General features: G+C 58.8%; 1 protein-coding gene and 1 long non-coding RNA gene across 4 annotated transcripts in view; one reads left to right on the top strand and one right to left on the bottom strand.

Moving 5' to 3' along the window:
- The window catches only part of LOC310903123, a 47,725-nt gene extending 32,610 nt beyond the window's left edge, over positions 1–15,115 (bottom strand). The window contains exon 1 of the long non-coding RNA XR_014587284.1: positions 63–15,115. This is a non-coding gene — a long non-coding RNA (uncharacterized lncRNA). The remainder of the gene's footprint in view (positions 1–62) is intronic.
- Positions 1–16,950, top strand: part of PBX1 (PBX homeobox 1) — a 128,485-nt gene that overhangs the window by 38,765 nt on the left and 72,770 nt on the right. The gene's annotated exons all lie outside the window — the stretch shown is intronic.

The following is a 16,950-nucleotide window of genomic DNA, read 5'->3' as shown; positions in this document are numbered from 1 at the left end:
AGCCCTTTGTGCTCCAGCGTATCAGATAATGCTAAGAGGCAAGCCCGGCGCAGCGCTCTTACCCGCGGTCCCCCACGGTGCCCGGCCCGGCAGCGGCAATAATGAGCCGAGGAAAGTGCCGTGGGGCCGCTCCGTGCTCTCCCCGACGGCTGCAATTTTAAGGTTTTAATTTCTTTAGGATTGCCGGCAGCAGGGGAAGGTCTCGTGGGTGAGCCGGTGCCCCGGAGGCAGGGGTTGGGACCCCGCTGCGAGGCGGAGAAAGCGAGGGGTCGGCCGCGGCGGCGGAGCTTTGTGCGGTCGGGGGGCTATGCTGGGAAGGAGAACGGGGGGGAGTTTTGTTGAGGCCTCGTAAGATACCGGGGAGGGATCAGCAGCTGGCTTAAGCCAGGGTATTCCTGCTGGTGATAAAGGAGCTTTACCGATTTACGCCAGCTGGGACTCGTCTTGTTTTTCTGCTGCGTGCCTAGAGCTGTGTGGGGGGCAGCGAGCGCGGAGCTGCTGGTTTTGGCTTGTTTCTAACCCCCTTGGTAACGTGTCTGAACTGCCCAAGTCGTGCTCCCGCAAGGAGCTGAGAAGCCTCTTTCTTCGCCAGGTTTGCAAAGCAGACTTGGGGGGCTTGAAATACCTTTAGAAACGTGGGCTGCTCATTCTCCAGCGGGGCTGCACTTGGGGGGGGTGTGCGCACACGTGCTGCCCGCGGCAGCGGGGATCCGCAGCCCGCTGGAGGTGCTGCCCTGCCTGAACGAAACCCGGGCTTGTCCTGAGAGGTAGGACGAGGCTGGGCGGCCGGGGGCTGTAGGTGCTGCCGCAGAGAGAGGCGAGGCATCGCTGCGAGGGGCTGCCTCCAGCGGGGAGAGCTCTTTGTTCTGCTGGCTGCGCGTTGCTCAGCACGTCCCGCACCTCTTCTGTGGGCAGGGGGCTGTGATTAATCCTGAATTGCTGGGTTTCTCCCCGCTGCATTCAGGCTCGTAGTGGTGCAGAGAAGCCGAGGCCAGGGGGTGGATGCATTCAGCACCGGTCACTTCTCCAGCTCTGGCAGGAGGAAGAAATTGTTTGAATTTGGGTCAGTCGCTCACCGGCGCTCCTCGGGGAGGGTCTGGTTTCTCGTTCCTGGCTCTCCAGGAGAAGCGGATGGCCCGGTTACGTTCAGAAAGGCTGCCTGGCTTGTGAAACATGCAGGAGCTCTTGTTACCTGCTCCAGCCATGGAAAATTAACTCTGTGCTTGCAGTTTGCTCTGGCGAACTTCTGCGTCTTTTGCTCTTAATTTTCTCCAGCTTCTCCCTGTAGTCCCCTTTGCATAAGAATAAGTGAAAGGCAGAAGGCCAGGCGGTGGAGAGCGGAAAGAGCAGTGGAAGGGCTGAGCTGTCAGCAAGGGGAACAGATCGACCTGTGAACATCGATCCCACCGGGAGCAGTGTGACCCAACAGGGCTGGTGATGCGAGCGCGGACACGGCGCCTGCCCCTGCTGCTGCGCGCACACAGGAGCAGTCACGGCTGTGCTCTGGCCACTTAATGCATACGTCAGAGAGCCGTGCTGAGTGTTTTGGGCCCCAATCCCTCCCCAGGTTGTTTGGGAAAGGTGTGGAAGCCAGCCAGGTTCGTGCCGCTGCTCTCAGGGGCGCGCAGCTTTTGAACAGGGCTCGTTTGCAGTTCTTTATTTCTCGTCCCGTCCCCGCCGAGGTGGCCGCCTGTGCGCCACCGTAGCTGTTTTTCTGGTTTGCGGCCGGCCCTGGGGGAGGGAATGACTTGCCTCTGTGGTTTTTCTGCTCCTTGGCAAGTCAGTGCTATTCAGACCTGAAAGGGGAGTTGGAACCGGCCTCATCCCAGCGCTTGCAACACCTCCGGGCCAGCCTCCTGCGTGCGTGCTGCCGCCTCGCCTTCATCCTCATCCGTGGCATCGCTTGGAGGTGTTCCCGCACCTCTGCCCGGAGCAGAAAGCCCCGTGTTGCAGCTGGGTCAACGGAGAGGAGAAGAAACCCTGCCACCCTGCTCGAGAAGAGCCCGGTCCCCAGCCCGCGGGGACATCGGTGCCTGCCTCCCCTGTCCCCTGTCCGCCTCCCCCCCGCGCTCTCCTTCCTGCCGTCGGAAGGAGGGAAAGAAAAGGAGGAACAACCATATGAAAAAAATGTTAATTTATTAATCACGGAATATATAGCAGTTCATCTGAAATGCTGTTGCTATGCCAACACCCTGGGAGTTTATTTTCTTAATCCAGGAGTGAAGCGTTTGGTCCCCCGCTCTCCTGCTGAGCTATTTGAATATGTTGCTGCTGCCGCCGTATCTGTTTAAAAGGGGGAAGGAGGGAAAAAGGGAAAAAAAAATAAAGTAGGCTAAGCCACCAAAGCAGTCAGATGCAAAGCAGTAAGAAGCCTTTCTCAGTACGACTTAGTAAAAATGACACAAATTAATATACTCTACTTAAACCAGACCAAGATTAATGCTTCTCTTTCAGAGCAGCTTAGTCCAACTGTCACTCGACAAGCGTTCGTCGGACAAAATCAACACTAATCAACATTTATTCCTCTCTTGCCCTTGGGTCTGAGGAGCGTAGAGCGGGCTGCGCCATTCTCCGGCTCGTCTCGCCACGCTTTTCACCCTCCATCCAGCTTCGCCATATATCACCCTTCCTCTCTGTGCTTCTGCTTGTACGGATCCACACGCTCAGCTATCAGGCTACATTAGAGGCATGATAGATTTTCTGTTTTAATTTACATCTATTATATTACAACATAACAGATCTTGATTCAGTGGAGACCAGTGTCTCCTGTAGCCACGCTCTTTGGAAGGATTTCTGCATTAACTTATTAAGGCTGCTTAGAAAGTGGCTTCACATCGACTCTCCTTCTCTCGCCGCCCTGTGCTGAGTCAAGGTGTCGTGGTGCTCCTCGCTCGGGGAAGCCTTCGGCTCTCGGGGAAGGTCTCGACAGCTCTCTGCGGAGCGGGGAAGCAATGGCTTCAGAGGGGATGGGCTGTATAACACCGCCTGTGGGTGCTGCTGCTGCTCGGACAGCCAGCTGCTTGGCAGCGGGAGCCTGGAGAAGGCCCAGCCTTGCCCTGCGGTGCTGCCGTGCGCCTTAGACCCCATGCCAGGGAGAGGGGAGAAGGGCTGCTTCTGCCCGGAGACCCAGCAGGCTGCTGAAACCTCTCAGAGAGCCGAAATCCAGGGGAGGTCACGATGGTGCTGAGCCCAGCTTGGTGCTGCTTGAAGAGCTCTTCGTGCCCGTGGGCTGCTAAAATGGGCGGGAGGGGATTGTCTCTTCCCCCCTCCCATTTTTGTGCTTTGTGTTTAATGCTTTCTTCCCTGGTCGACTTGGCAGAGCACTCACTTGGGGTTTGGATGGGCTGTGCTGGACCCTTTCCCTGTGCCCCAAGCGTCTGTGTAAGCTTGGGCAGGACTCTTGGGCTTACTCCTCAGTGGGAGCTGGTGGGACTTAGGCTCTTGGGGAGGCTAAAATCAAGGCGGTTTTGCAGTCTTTAGGCCAGAGAGGACAGCAAGCACGCCCTTGGTTTCTGGTCTGATGGAGCAAATATTGAAACTGAAAGCCAGGTGAGAAGTGAACCTTTCCAGGAGCAAATGCAACCTTCAGGCAACCTCTTCTTCAGGTTGGGTGTGCGATGTAAATCTGTCCGGGGAGGTGGGAGGCCTGTGGTGAGTGGGGACCCAGGAGCAGGTTGGAGTATCTGTCAAGGGTGCTCTTGTTCCAGAGGTGGAGAAGGGGTCAGTAGGTACGTGTCTGCTGGCAGATTTGGGGAGCGAGGGGCTGGTCTGGTGTTGGGTCACCCGGTTTTGGGTAGGTGCTGGTGTGGCTGGTGTCTCTTTTATAGGTGGTGGCCAAGAAGCTGAGGTCGTTCTGTGTTCGGATGGGGTTAGGGGTGGCAGTGCATCCAGTGGTTGTGCCCGTGGAGCTCTGTTCCTCTCCTCTGGGGGTCGGACACGTGATGTCCCCTCCGTTGCTGCCAAGCTTGCCTGCACTGGTGAGGGACCGGTGGTCCCAGGGACAGGATCCAGTGAGACAGCAGAGGTCAGCCTCGGGTCAAAGCGGAGCGTGGTGATATCGCCAGGAGTCCCGTGCCCTGTACATCCTTTTGGCCTGCGTTGCTAAATCTAGTTGGAAAAATCATAGCTTCTCCTTTCTTCCTGGGAACGTACAAGTCCCAGCTTTGACACGGAGGCTTCGTGCCCTTTCCTCCCTTCGTGGCCTCCACCACGTCGCAGAGGCTGCTCAGGGACACGCTCCTTCCCAGCCCGCGTGGGGCCGAAGGCTGGGCTCGGAGCTGGCAGCATCTCTCCCTGCCTTCCCCTCTCTCCCTGCTGGTGTGAAGGAAGATTTGATTAATGCGGGCACTTTAGCACAAGTGCCATTTTCCAGGCTGTAGCTCTTGGCACCGGGAGCGCCGCCGGGCCGGAGCAGAGGGGAGCTGCAGGCAGCGCCGGGCGCTTTACGATGCGCCGGGAGGGGAGCTCCGCGCGTCCCTCCCCGCTCCTTAGTGCTCAGCAGTAAAGTAAATGGTGCTTAGTATAACTTCACACTTAGAGGGCTTGCAGCTCGATTTAAAGGAAAAAAAAAAAAACCTGCAGAAAAAACTGCAGGAGGGGCTCCGTAGTGTCTCTGCGAACCCACCTCGTTGATTTTAAGGGTGGGAGAACTTCTCCGGGCAGTGCCAGCAGCCCCGGGGCGCAGGCAGGGCACTGCCTGGACCCAGCTGCAGGAGGTGGGCTCGGGGCAGACCTCACCAGGGAGTCCCGGCCGTTTTCGGTGACTCATAAATGAGCCGGGCTCCCGCGCCAGCTCCGAACAATGGTCTTGAGCAAACACGGCCTTCGGTGGATGCGAGCGGGGAGCCACGAGGCTGGGTGGGAACTGCTCGCTCCGAGGCTTCTCGGGGCTGTGCAGGGCTTTGCCAGCTCTTCAGGGAGGTTTTTGGAAAGGAGATAACATGCACAGGAATTACAGCTGTTTGCGAAGCACTTGGAAGATGGAAAGAGCTATAGAAGTGCTGTAATTAATAGAGGCTGGCTAATTTAATGTTCTGCCTGGACATCATCTCTGCTGATATATATGTAAGGAAAAGCACCTCCATTACTGCTAGGGAAAATCGTTCCCCCCTCTGTGCTGGGAATAAAGAAGCCAGATTTATTTCTTTTAATTGTCTTCAGGAACTGAAGCCCAAACGTCCCTGCATCTTGGAAGCGGAGACAGCAGAGCTCTGCGCAGGTCCCTGCTTCTAGCAGCTGCCACCTCTGCGGCAGAGGACAGCCCGGCTCGGGGCCGGAGGAGAAATTTGGGGCAATTCCTCAAATTAAATTTGAGAAATCTTACAGAGCTGTGTGGGCGTGGAGCAAACGGGACGCTTGCAAAACTCGAAGGTTCAGATGCTTCCCATTAGCAACCTGGCTGTCTCGTGCTAAGCCAGATCCGCGGTGTTTGGAAGTTCTGCTGCTACAGTTAAGTGCTCCCAGTGACATTTGTACTGCAGAAAGCCTCGCTTATATTGCCTCCTCCCTGCCCCCCAACACTTTGTTTTGTTTTGAGGATCCTAGTGTAAGCTGTGTCTGCTTTAACCCAGGCTCTCATTTACCTCGCTGCAGTGTTTATGGGGTGAGCTGTTTTGACAAGAGAAAGAAACCTCCCTCCGCCTTTCGCTTCTCTTTTTTATTGCTGTAAATCCTCCCTTATTTTTCTGGGCACTCGTCTCTGTAGCTGTGCCTCAAGTGCTGGTCAGCACAGCGCTTCTGGCCTCTTCTCCCAGTGCGAACCGAGCCTGGGCTCCAAAAGCCATATATAGCTCTCCGAGAGGTTTTCGGAGATGCTGGCTGGTTCGTGTCCAGCTTTGGATGTGCTTTGCTCGCCGGGAAGCCGGGTTACTCCCTGCGCCTGAATATGGTGTTGGGGCCTGCCTGGGGCTGAGGACATTGGCCTTATAAGCATAGGAACATGCAGTTTCTACATAAATGTTTTTATAAGGGCTATAAACTGCCGTGCTTTGGAGTGCACGCCAACCACAGCACAGTGGGTTCGGAGGAAGCTTCCCGGGAAGCTTCGCATCCCTGCGGGGCTCGGGGCTGCAAACCGGGGCGCTGCGGGGGCAGCGGGCAGGGCACGGGGCAGCAGCCACAAAAGAGCAAAGGAGAGGTCCCGCAGGAGGAGGAGGGGACGATCAGTTCCTTGCAAGCCTTCTTTTCCTTTATTTTTCCTTTGCAAATGCCATTGAGCCTTGGTTAGGAAGCACCAAGGGTGTCTGTGCAGCGCAGTTTCTACCCAGCTGGTGGGTTGGGTCGAAATCCTAGTCCGATAATCCTAATCCACCGAGGCTGGATTTTGGGTTACAGGGATGCAAAGCTAGGGGTAAAGCAGGTCTCCCTGCAGGAGGCACCCTGACCCATCTGTGCTTAATGGGGACCACACAAAACGGCAGCTGGCCCCGGGCCCGGAGATATCCTTGTAACTTAATGGCACCCCATGGAGAGCAGCGCTGTAAAGGGGGTACAGGTTTTTAAAGGTATTTAGGAACCTGGGGCTACACCGAGGTGTCCTGCGGGCCGTTTAAAAGCCGCGTGCTGTCCACCTTAACTGCCTGCCCGTACGTGTTCCCCAGTCACCGGGATCGTGTTCCGCAGCCTCTGGCTCGAGGCCACGAGGATAATAACAGGTGCTCTCCTCCCGCTGGGGCCTCGCCGCCGCGGAGGGGACGAGCCAGCCCCGAGAGGCCTCCGAAGCCCGGGCCAAAGTGACTTGGGAGCCTGGCATCTAGGGTTTCCAGCGGGGTGGACGTGTGGGGTCACGAGGGCTCGTCTGATTTCACCCAAGAGGCTCCACAGGCAGCGTGCGATGTCCGTCCTTGGGCAGGTGGGTTGGCCCCCCGGCGATGGTGCCACAGGCCGTGTATTTCTCCTTCCCGGTGAAACAGGACGGAGGGACGAGGCTTCCTTTGCAGAGACCCCGTGGTGGGGTTTGGTGGAGCTTTTATGGGCGTTTGAGCCGAGGCTGGGTTTGCAGAAGGGTCCTGGCTCTGCCTGGTGGCCTGGCACAGCAGCTGTGGGACACGTCCCCTGAAGGGGATGGCACGCGGGGGGAGCTGGGGGGGGTTTGGGGACCCCTGCCCGCCAGCTGGGGGGACATCCACCAGCCTGCTGCCTGCTGCAGGGGTGTCAGGAGGTGACAGCTTTCTGTCCCTCTGGACCTGGGCTGGGGATGGACTTGTGACCTGGAGAGAAAAGCCTTTCTCCGCCTCCCCGGCTCCAGCGCCCTTTTCCTTGGGTCTCTCAGGCTCTCATCCAGCCACGCTCACAATGGGGAAAGGTCATCGGCTGTGGTGCCTCCCTTCCAGCTCGGACCTTAACCACGAGGCCATCTGGCCTGGATCCTGTCCCTGGCACCACCGGAAGCCCACCCGGCTCCTGCTTTCCTTCCTCGTCCTCTGCTCCCCACCATCCTAGCTCTCGGGGCACGGAGACGGGCAAAAGGAGAGGGGCTGGGGGTCCTTTGACTTGGGTAGGAGCTGGGGGAGCAACCTGAGGGGCAGCAGAGCTGTGCTTCCACCGTGAACCAGAAGAGGCAACTTCATGAAATCCAGATGGATTTGGGTTTTTTTTCAGGTCCTCGTGGCTCCCAGAGCCAGAAGGGCTCAGCAGAGAGTGGCACGGGGGTGGGCGAGGGCCACGCGTGCGTCCCCTCCCTGCCCACCCCGGGAGAGGAGGAACGGGGTCTTACGTCTGGCGTTAATTTCGTGATTGGAAACGAAGCAACAAAGGGAGGTGGCGCAGCGTGAGGATGGTTTAACCTTGATAAAACAGTGATTTCACCAAGGATGATGTTCTCCCATCTATCTTCATCCATCAAGGCGCCGCTGAAATATGCTGATGAAGCCTGTGGATAGGAGTACAGTGCAGTTAAATGGGGCGTTGCAAACGCTCCCTGTACCCCCGTGACAAGGTGGCGTTACTTACCAGCCAAATTTAGTACAGGGAGCAGCGTGGATGCTGCCTTCTGCTCCGTGGGCCGGGGCAGGATGCAGCCGGGGCTGTAGAATCGGAGGTGGCAGTGTCATCTCGGCACGTCCCTTAATTGCCCCTTGTTATTTAGTGCTGCGGATGCAGAACCAACAACCAAATTCGACGTCACCACGCACGTATCTTCCCCTCCCTAGCAGGGGGAGAAATGTGGTGGTGCAAGGTGGGAGCTCTGCGGGTAAGGCAGTGGTTGTGTCGGCTCTGGGTGAGCATCACCTGGAGGGTCTGGGCTGAGAAGGAGTCAGGAAATCCCAGGGCTCTGCTCTCTGCTTGGCTACCGTGGGTTTTGCCTGCGCGCGCTGTGTCGGAGTAGCAGCAATTAAGCTTTATTTATATGGGGTTTCCCAGCTCGCGGGGTGGGAAGGCACCGTACGTGGGTGTGAGCGCTGCGTGCGGGCTTCTCATCAAGTCTGGGGATTAGCAGCAGGCCGCAGTCTTTTTTGGGCATGTATCTGGAGCTGCCCGCTGGCCGCACGAGGAGGTCCGGGCACAGATGCGGGGAGGTCAGCGGTAAGCCGAGCCCGTAACCCAAGCCGCCGTCCTACCCGGCCCCGCAGGGCCCGGCGGCATTCTGCCGGGGTTACGGCGCTGCACGTGGCTCCGGCTCTCCCAGCCCGGACTGGGTGCCTGGGACCTCTTTTGGGGCTCTGCTGTCCCTTGGGACGCCGCTCGAGTACAGCAAGGCCATCCTCCGTCACCTGCCTGCAGGCTTAGGCAGCAACGCAGACCCTGCAAAGGCTTTCAACCCATGGATCCCCTCCGTCCCACCACCAAACACACTTCGTTGGTAGCTCAGACTTCATGAGGGCCTTCCTCGTCCTCAGAAATGGTGGGTGACATTTGGGCACTAGGGGTCGGGGTGCCGGGCATAGGCTAGGCGGCTCACAGCCAAGCTGTTCCTTCCCACCCCTCGGCCTCCCGCGTTCCCATTCTCCCATCGCTGCCTCCACTCCCGATGCATTTGGGAGCATTTGGGGGAAGGAAAAAAAAAAAAAAGTTGACAAAAGAAATGAATTATGCATAAGGAATTAATTTCCTTGATGAATAGGGACTTACAAACTCAATTGCCATTCGCTTTCAAGGGATGCTTGGGGGAGTGGGGGGAGGGAATAAAAGCAGAGGCTGGAACCGAGGGTGAGCGGCTGAGCCTGGAAGTGTTCCTGGCCTTTGAGTGGACTTCTGGAAACAGCCCGGGGTCATTTAAACCATATGACGGGTCCCATATTCCCATCAATGTGTGGGGTTCTTCGCTGGGGTGGAAATCAGGGTGGCGAAACATCCAGCAAATCTGGCCGCCCATCTGACAATGAGTGCCATCCTGCGCTCAGAAGAGGAGGAAAACAGGGCCAGATGGGGATCCTGCTGTTTTAATAGACGGGGACACTGAGGCACGGGTGTTCGTGCGCCTTGTTGAGACCAGGCACAGGTCAGGAGCCGTTACAGGAGCGGTGATCTGGGCTCCTGTGCTCTGGAGGTTTGCCTTATTTTCCCTTGGGTGCCCTTCCCTTCTGTGCTGCTGCGTCCTAGGAGCAGAGCCAACAACGGGGAGCACTAACAGTGCTGGAGTGAAGATGCCGGAGGAGAAAACAAACTTCTGGAGGCTTTGCACAGCCAGAAAGAAACTGCCCCCCAAACCCAAGCAGAAAACTCAGACTCCTGATGGAGAGAGAGCGTCCACCTCCCGAGCTGGCGTGGGGCGGATGAACTCCCGTGCCGCCTGTTGGTGGGGCTGGGAGGAGTTCTCCTCTCCTGGTGGGGCGCTGGGGCCGGCCAGAGATTTGGAGGAATGTTTTTTTGATGCAAGATGCTCTTGGGTTGGGAAGCACTTCAGCTTGCAAAGCATCGGGGCACTGAAGGAGGTTGTGTCCTGGCTGATGGATTTAGGACGCAGTGGGCAGAGCAACGTGCGAAGCAGAGCCACGTTCAACCCTGCAGTCATCCCCAGGGGGAGCAGAATTAGTGCTGGGAAGGCCAGCGGGCCCCGTCTTCCTTTAGGTCTGGTGGCTTCTCGACCCTCAGCATCACTGGGTGGTGCTGAGAGGGAAGCATTTTGCCCCGTAGCCCAGCACCAAACCCGGTGAGCTGTTGTGGGAGGGCGGTTTTCTCCTGGAGTCTCCTTTCCTCCCTGCAGCTCGTGACCCCCTGCAAGCACCTGCACCGCTCTCCTTCCCCGGCTGCTGCTCTGGGGCCGGTCATCCAAGCTCTCGGTTCAGCTCGTGCCAAAAACTAGTTATTTTCAGGGGATTACCAGAGGTGCACGTACAGCCTGCCCCGTTCAACATCAGCAGGACCAGCTCCTGGGGTCTGCTGCCGGGGGGCCGAGGGGGGGACTTGTAAAATACCCATGCAGAGCTTGGGGTCGTGCCCGGGCCGCTGGAAGGAGCTGGCACGAGGGGTCCCTGTGCTGGAAGGAGCTCACGTGCCATGGCAGGGTGGTGCCGTCGCTCGGTTCCCTTCCCTTCGCCTTCCCCCCCCCCTTTCGCTTCCCCGAGCGCAGGGCAAAGGGGAGCCGCGGGAAGGGGGCTGTGGAAGCTGTCGCTTTGCATTGAGCGGATGGGGAAAGGTCTCTACCTGCCTTATTTTGTCCCTTTTGCTGTCAGCGCTGACAGTGCTCATGTTTATTTCATCCGGCGTGGCGGCTGTCTCGTTTCCCTATCCTCCGATGTCATTAGCGCGCCGAGAGCGGGCCCTGCAGTGCTCAGCCTAATGAATTCCGCTGTGGCTCTTCTCTCCCCACCTCGTTACCAAAGCTCAAGGTGTCAAATTAAACCCGGCCTGGGAAAGGAGGGCGAGAACAAGGCGAAAGAGGAGGCGGGGAGGGGGGAAAGGAGGGGCGGCGGGTGCTGTAGGGGTTCGCCTGGTGCTAGGCTTTCCCTTTTTCCAGCTGGTTTTTCTGTTTAAGCCGTTTCCTGCGCAGCTGGGATTTCTCCTTGAGGCTGGACGTGCTGTCCTAGCAAAGGTGGTGGCTTTGTCCTTGGCCCAGCCGATGGCGTCCCGGCACGGCCGCGGCCATGCCGCGTGCTCCGGGGCCACCTGGAAGCACCGGTAGGTGTAAAGGCGCTGGCTTTAAAATCGTCTGGCTGCTTCTGTGCTCCTGACTTTCCTCGCGAGCCACAGCCTCGCGGTGGGATTAGTTCTGCCAGGTGTTTTAAGCAAAAGTTGCAACCCCCCCCGTCTCCGGGTCTGGCAAATTCGGAGCGAGACGCAGCCCATCACGAGAGCAGCGGCACCGTAAGCCAAATGATGCTGTTTCTGGGCCAGGTTTTGCTGTTCTTGAGCATTTTTCTCTGGGTTCACGCAGCCCCCTGAGCAGGAGGGTTTGGGGTCCCCCTGCCCTGCGGGTGCTGGGGGGGTTGCAGAGGTGGCAGGAGACCTGGAGTGACAGCAGCCTGTCGCCGGCCTCCCCCCCCACATCCGTCTTGGCTCTCATTGATTTAAAATAGTTTTGTAATGTAATTATCTCCTCATGGATAGTCTTTTTCATTACGTCGGCTGCTTCAGCTGTGGCTGAGCATGTTGATGTGGGATTAGTGCCGCGGCGGAGCATGCGTCGCTGCAGCCAGCCCCCGTCGTGGGGCTGCTCCCCGCCGTTCCCCCAAGTCGGGGCGAGCTGGTGGCTGTGCTGGGAGGTGCTGGGCTCTGCAGGGGGTGGAGGAGCAGAGCAGGAGCCCACGCTGCCCTGGGGATGAGGACCAGGCTTTCCAGGACGTTTGGAAGCCCTTTGCACCCAGGGTTTGGTGTCTTCGTGCTTGGTAAACTCTGGGGACTGTGGCATTGAGAACAGCAGCAGCTGGGAGCTGCTCTGGCACATCCTAGCTCTGCTTTTTATTTCTTTTTAGCATTTCCACTTTGTTTCCCTCCTGCCGTGTCTCCCCGGGGCAGACCCATCTCTTTCCATGCCTCCTGCCGTGCACCTGGACCCCCATGGGAGGGCTCGGGGTTTTGGAGACCCCTCCTGCCCAGCCTGCTGGGAGATGGAGACCTCCAGCCCTGTCACATCACCGTGGCCTCTTCCCGTGTCCCTGGTGGTTTTTGTAGCTCTGAGCTCGATGGGTGGAGAGAAACGTGGCCGTGGGCTTCTTCCCCTCTCCAGTCCCCGTGTGTAACCCTCTCTGTAAGTCCTGGAGATCAGCAGCAGCAGGGAGCTGGCTGCTGGGTTCTGCCTGCGCTTGCGCCCGCCGCGTTGTGTTAGTTATCCCCTTCGTTGGCCTCAGCGGCCTCGGTGGGGTTTGGCTGCCCCACTTCTGGCTTTGAGGGCTTGTTTTGGCAAGAGATGAAGCCGTAGCAGACCATTGTGTTTGTTTTCACTTTGCCTCGTTTGCTGAGGGGGGCAGCAGGGTGAAAAGGAGGGAGCAGGCGCCTGCTCCTCTGCTCCATGACCCTGTATTTCCCCGGCCCCATGGGGATGACCCCAACAGCGGGATGGCGGCCCCCGGGTGCTGGTCCCCGACCTGGGGAGCAGCACGGGGACCCCAACCCCGCTCCTGCAGCTGCACCGGGCAGGGCAGCAGATCTGGAGTGCAAGGAGGAGACGTCAGCCCACGGCTGTCCCCGCTCGGTGCGAGCACGGCTCCAGGCGGCCGCGGGCGGCTCGGCCGGGTGCGGCAGGAGGCGAGGAGCGATTTCACGTGCCATTGGAGCTGCGAAGGGAGCGCGGGGGGAGCCGCGATTTAATCACCTCGGCTGGCCGCGGGCCAAGACCACCAAGGTTAAAACACCTCTCTGCTGCAAGCGATGCCAGGGGAGTCGTAATTGGCGTAATTCGTCAAGCACTTGGCACCTCGGGGCGTGCCGTCCGCGCTGTCGTGGCGCTAGGGTTGGGGTCAGCCTAGGAGGGGAGGATTTGGACAATTTGGAGGCTTTTCTGGAAAGTGGTTTAAACCTGGTGGCTCCAGAGACAGTGGTGCTGGTGGAGGGAAGGGCCTCCAAAACCACCTGCCTGCAGGTGAGGGTGTGGGGTGGATGGGGGTTTACACCCAGCCCAGATCTGGTTCCACTTGCTTCTGGAAGGGACCTGGTGCCAGAGAGCCTACGGAGGTAGCACAACCCTCTCCTGTTATGTGGGGGGCTGGGACATGGCCCAGTGGGTTCCCTGGCCGTACCAGTGCGGACCAGTATGGCAAAGAGGCCTGAGGAGGAGTTAAGTGATGTGCCTGCTTGCTGAAGGGACACTCTGGGGTAAAACGAGGATGTTTTCCCTGAACTGTCCTGAAAAAAAGGCAAGCGAGAAGGCACTGCAAGTATCCCCTTTGCTCGGACTTGTTGGTTAAAGGCTCAGCCTGCTGAAAGAAGGATTCCCTTGCTGTGGAGAGGGGTAAGTGCAGCCTAAAATGGACTCAGCGTGAGCATCAATCTGTTTTGTGGAGATATTGCCACTTCTCCCAACCATGAGAGGCACTGAAACGCAGCCAAGTCATCTCGGGTTGAGCAGTGCACGCTGTGCTCTCTCCGGTTGCTGGAGGTGGTGTGACTGTCTCTTCCTTCCCCTGAAGACCTGGGAAAGCAGGGGCTCCTTGTGTGACCCTGCTTTGTTGGCAAGGCACGAAGCTCCTGTGCGGGAGGGACCTCTGGGATGTGGGATTCTCCGGGTGTTTCGGGGTGGCTGTGCCACGTCGGGCTGATGCCCTACACAGCCCGAGATGCCCTCCTTGCCAAAGGCTGGTGGTGCCTACTGATGGAGGAAGCAAAAAGAGACAAAAGCGAAGCTGAGGGGGTCAGGGTGACTCTGCCTGGAGAAGGGGAGGCTCCGGGGAGACCTTATAACATCCTTCCAGTGCCTAAAGGGGAGCACAGGGGAGCTGGGAGTGGGGTTTGATAACTTCTAGCAACACATTGGCTAGCTCTGATGCGATTCCTGTTAATGCAGGAGGATTGTTTGAGATCCTCCCCGTTATCACAGCGGTGCGGTGCCCTGCTCCCCAGCTGCCTGTCCCGGCACACATGGGATCATGCAGGCGGCGCAGCCGGGCTCAGAAGCGTTCAGCTTCTTGAGTGGCAGGGGACAAGCCGCCGGGCAGCATGCCTCAGTTTCCCCGTCACTGCGGAGGGGCTGGTGCGCATTGCTCCTGCTCTGAAGTACAGCGGAGCCGAGTTCATTCAAGCACTTTGGAGCCCTCCGATGAAAAGCACTGGAGGAGGACAGCGCCTTATTAATTGTTGGTGAGCGTATCTGTCAATCCAACGGGAGGAGCTGCTCGCTGATTCTCTGCTGTCTGCTCTGTCTAGAGGCAGATAGCGGCAGTATTGAGAGACTCAGAAAGTGGCTGTCACTCTCCCGGAGATCAGTCCTGCGGCTCAAAGCCTCCTGGTTTGTAGGAGCTGTGCGGCCCAGGAGAGATGGGGGAGACCTCCGTCCTGGCCAGCCTTTGTTTCCAGCTGTGAACGTGTGGGCACTTCTGTTCCTGGTGGCCTTCCTTTTCCAGGAGCCTTCTGCTCTTTTCCCTGAGGTGGCAGAGCTGCCAGCCGGGCCCGGGGCGCTGAGCTCTTGTTGCCACCAGCACGTGGTGGACTTGAAAGCCACCAGTGATAACGGGGAGCTGTCAGCGTGCGTGCAAAACCCGTGGCTCCTGGGGGTGACGGCCCCCTCCTGGTGCAGGCTGCCGTGGGGTGTGCTTGGGCATCCCAGCTGTCCCGGTGGAGCTCGGTGGTTTTCTGTCTCTGGCTGGGGCTCTGTGGGGCTTTCTGTATCCCGTGATGAAGCTGCTGGTGGGGTCTGGCCTGCCCAGCCTGTCCCGGTGCGGACGTCTCCCTTTGCTTTGCAGGCAGGAGTAATTTGGGGTACGTGAGTGTGTCCAGTGAGTGTGCATCCTGCCCGGTCCACGAGAAGGGAGAAGCACCTCCCATCACCCTCCCCGACTCCCAAGACAGGAGATGAGGTTACCCTCTATTTCCCCGGGGCCCTTTGAGCCTAAGCCCTGCCGTGCTGTGGGCCCACCGCCATCCCGCTAATTAGGAGAAGTGATTAACCTCTCAGCTGTCTCGTGGCTCAACTCACGCATCTCGGGGTCCCTCGCTGCGTGCGCAGCTCCGCCGGACAGGCGCTGGGGGTGGGAATTGCTGGGTGTAGGTGCCGTGTTTGGGGTGCTGCCCAAAGAACCTTTTGCTCATGACTCGAGGGAAGAGGTGCAAGCTTGTTTCGGGGAGCTGGGCACCCACTTAGTCACGGAGGGAGAAACTTCTGGGGACGGAAAACTTTCTTCCCTCTTGACACCTCATCGCCTCCTCCATGCTTTCACCTGGTTAAGGGCTGTGGTGCTGACTTGTAGGGTCTGCCCCCTCCTGCTGGGACGCTTTGTCCTGCTGCATGTGAAGCGGCCTGAAGTGGGTTTGGTGTTGGGCAGGGGGTGCTGCTGACAGCGGGTTTGGGAGCAGGGAGACGTCTGGGTTTGGGAGCAGGGAGATGTCCGGGTTTGGGAGCAGGGAGATGTCCGGGTCTGGGAGCAGGGAGATGTCCGTGCGCCGGGGCTGGGGCAGCTGGGCAGGGTGGGAGTGCTCCCTGGTGAGGGATCTGGGTAGGACAGCCAGGCAGCCCTACAGGACGGGCCGGGGAGAACTGGCTGCCCCCAAACACCGTGTGCAGGTGGTTAGTGACCCCGAGATCGGGGCCAGGACCATGCAAGGAGCTCTGCCAAAGCCTCCCTGGATGGAGGTAGCCTTGTGGCCGCGCACCCGCTGCTCCAGCCGGGCTCTGGGGTGCTTTTGTGGCACCCCCCTGCGTGGACAGCCACAGGGACAGGACCGGGATGTCCCAAACCCATGGCCTCGCGTTGCGGTGTGCGTAGCCTCGGGAGCCATCCCCTCGCCCCCAGCTCCATCCCGCGCTCTCCCTGCCTCCTGCGGTGACACGTAACGTCTTCCTAGCGGCTGGATTTGGCAGTGCCAGGCTGGGCTTCCTTGCCAGTGTGGCAACAGCCACGGCTCCCAGCTTGTTAGACTGAAAGAATGTGCCGTTTTAATTAATGATATGTAAATATCCTTGAATGGGCCGCATTTGCATATTAAGAGAGATTTGCGGAATCTGCGGAGTAATATATTTTAATTAAGGATTAATTAAAAATAATGGGAATTTCATTTCGCCTGGCAGAATCCGTTTAGATCCTAGCACACGGCTGCTTGGGAGGCTGGTCTGGAGGCGCTGCCGCCGCGGCCCGCGGCTGCCACCGGGGCGCCGGTGCCCGTCCTCTCCCCGGCGGGTCCCCAAACCTGCGGCCGAGCTGGGTGCAGGGCAGGACGGTCCACCCCCAGCGCCACGATGCCCGGCTGCAGGTTTTCGGGGCTGTTTTTTGATGTTCTTTATGGCAAAATAAGCAAATGGCTGTGAGACACGGAACACTAGTTGTGTTGGCAATTATGTTAATAGCATGCTATTAGGCTATGATTCTATATGAGCAATTGGGGAGAAGAAATGCCTTACTGAGAGAGAATGATACAACAGACGTCTGTCTTATTGATATAGCTCCAGAGGAGCTTTCTGCGTAATTACACCCGGCCACTTTTCGGAGGTGGGGGAGAGGCCGCGGCCACGGGATGGAGGGAGCGCGGCCCCGCGGCTGCCGGCGAGGCTGGGATGCTTCTGGGCACCCTCGGGGTGCTCCGGGCAGGGGTTTGGCACCCAGCAGCGAGTCCGAGAGCCCTGCAGGCTGTGGGGTGTGCTGACCCGGTGGCCCCGTGGCTGTGACAAACCTTGGTGGCTTCCCGGGGCTCCAAGCTCGGTGGTGGAGGGCACGGACAGGGAGCCCGGAGCTCGGTGATGGAGGGCATCGATAGGAAACCTCGTGGCTTCCTCGGCATGGGTGGTGTGAGCTGGCCGTGCCGGGAGGCACACGGGGTGGAGGTGACACCAGGGGGCTGGCGAGGAGGGGACGAGGCGGGTGGCAGGCAGGAGGGGAGAGCGGGGGCCGGCAAGGTGCTGCTCCCTCCATCCCGCCTGCCTTTTCC

This window comes from Anser anser, assembly GCF_964211835.1.
Source record: "Anser anser genome assembly, chromosome: 8".
Taxonomy (NCBI): Eukaryota; Metazoa; Chordata; class Aves; order Anseriformes; family Anatidae; genus Anser; species Anser anser.
The sequence above is the reverse complement of the archived record's forward strand: the minus strand, read 5'-3'. Positions and strand labels throughout refer to the sequence as shown.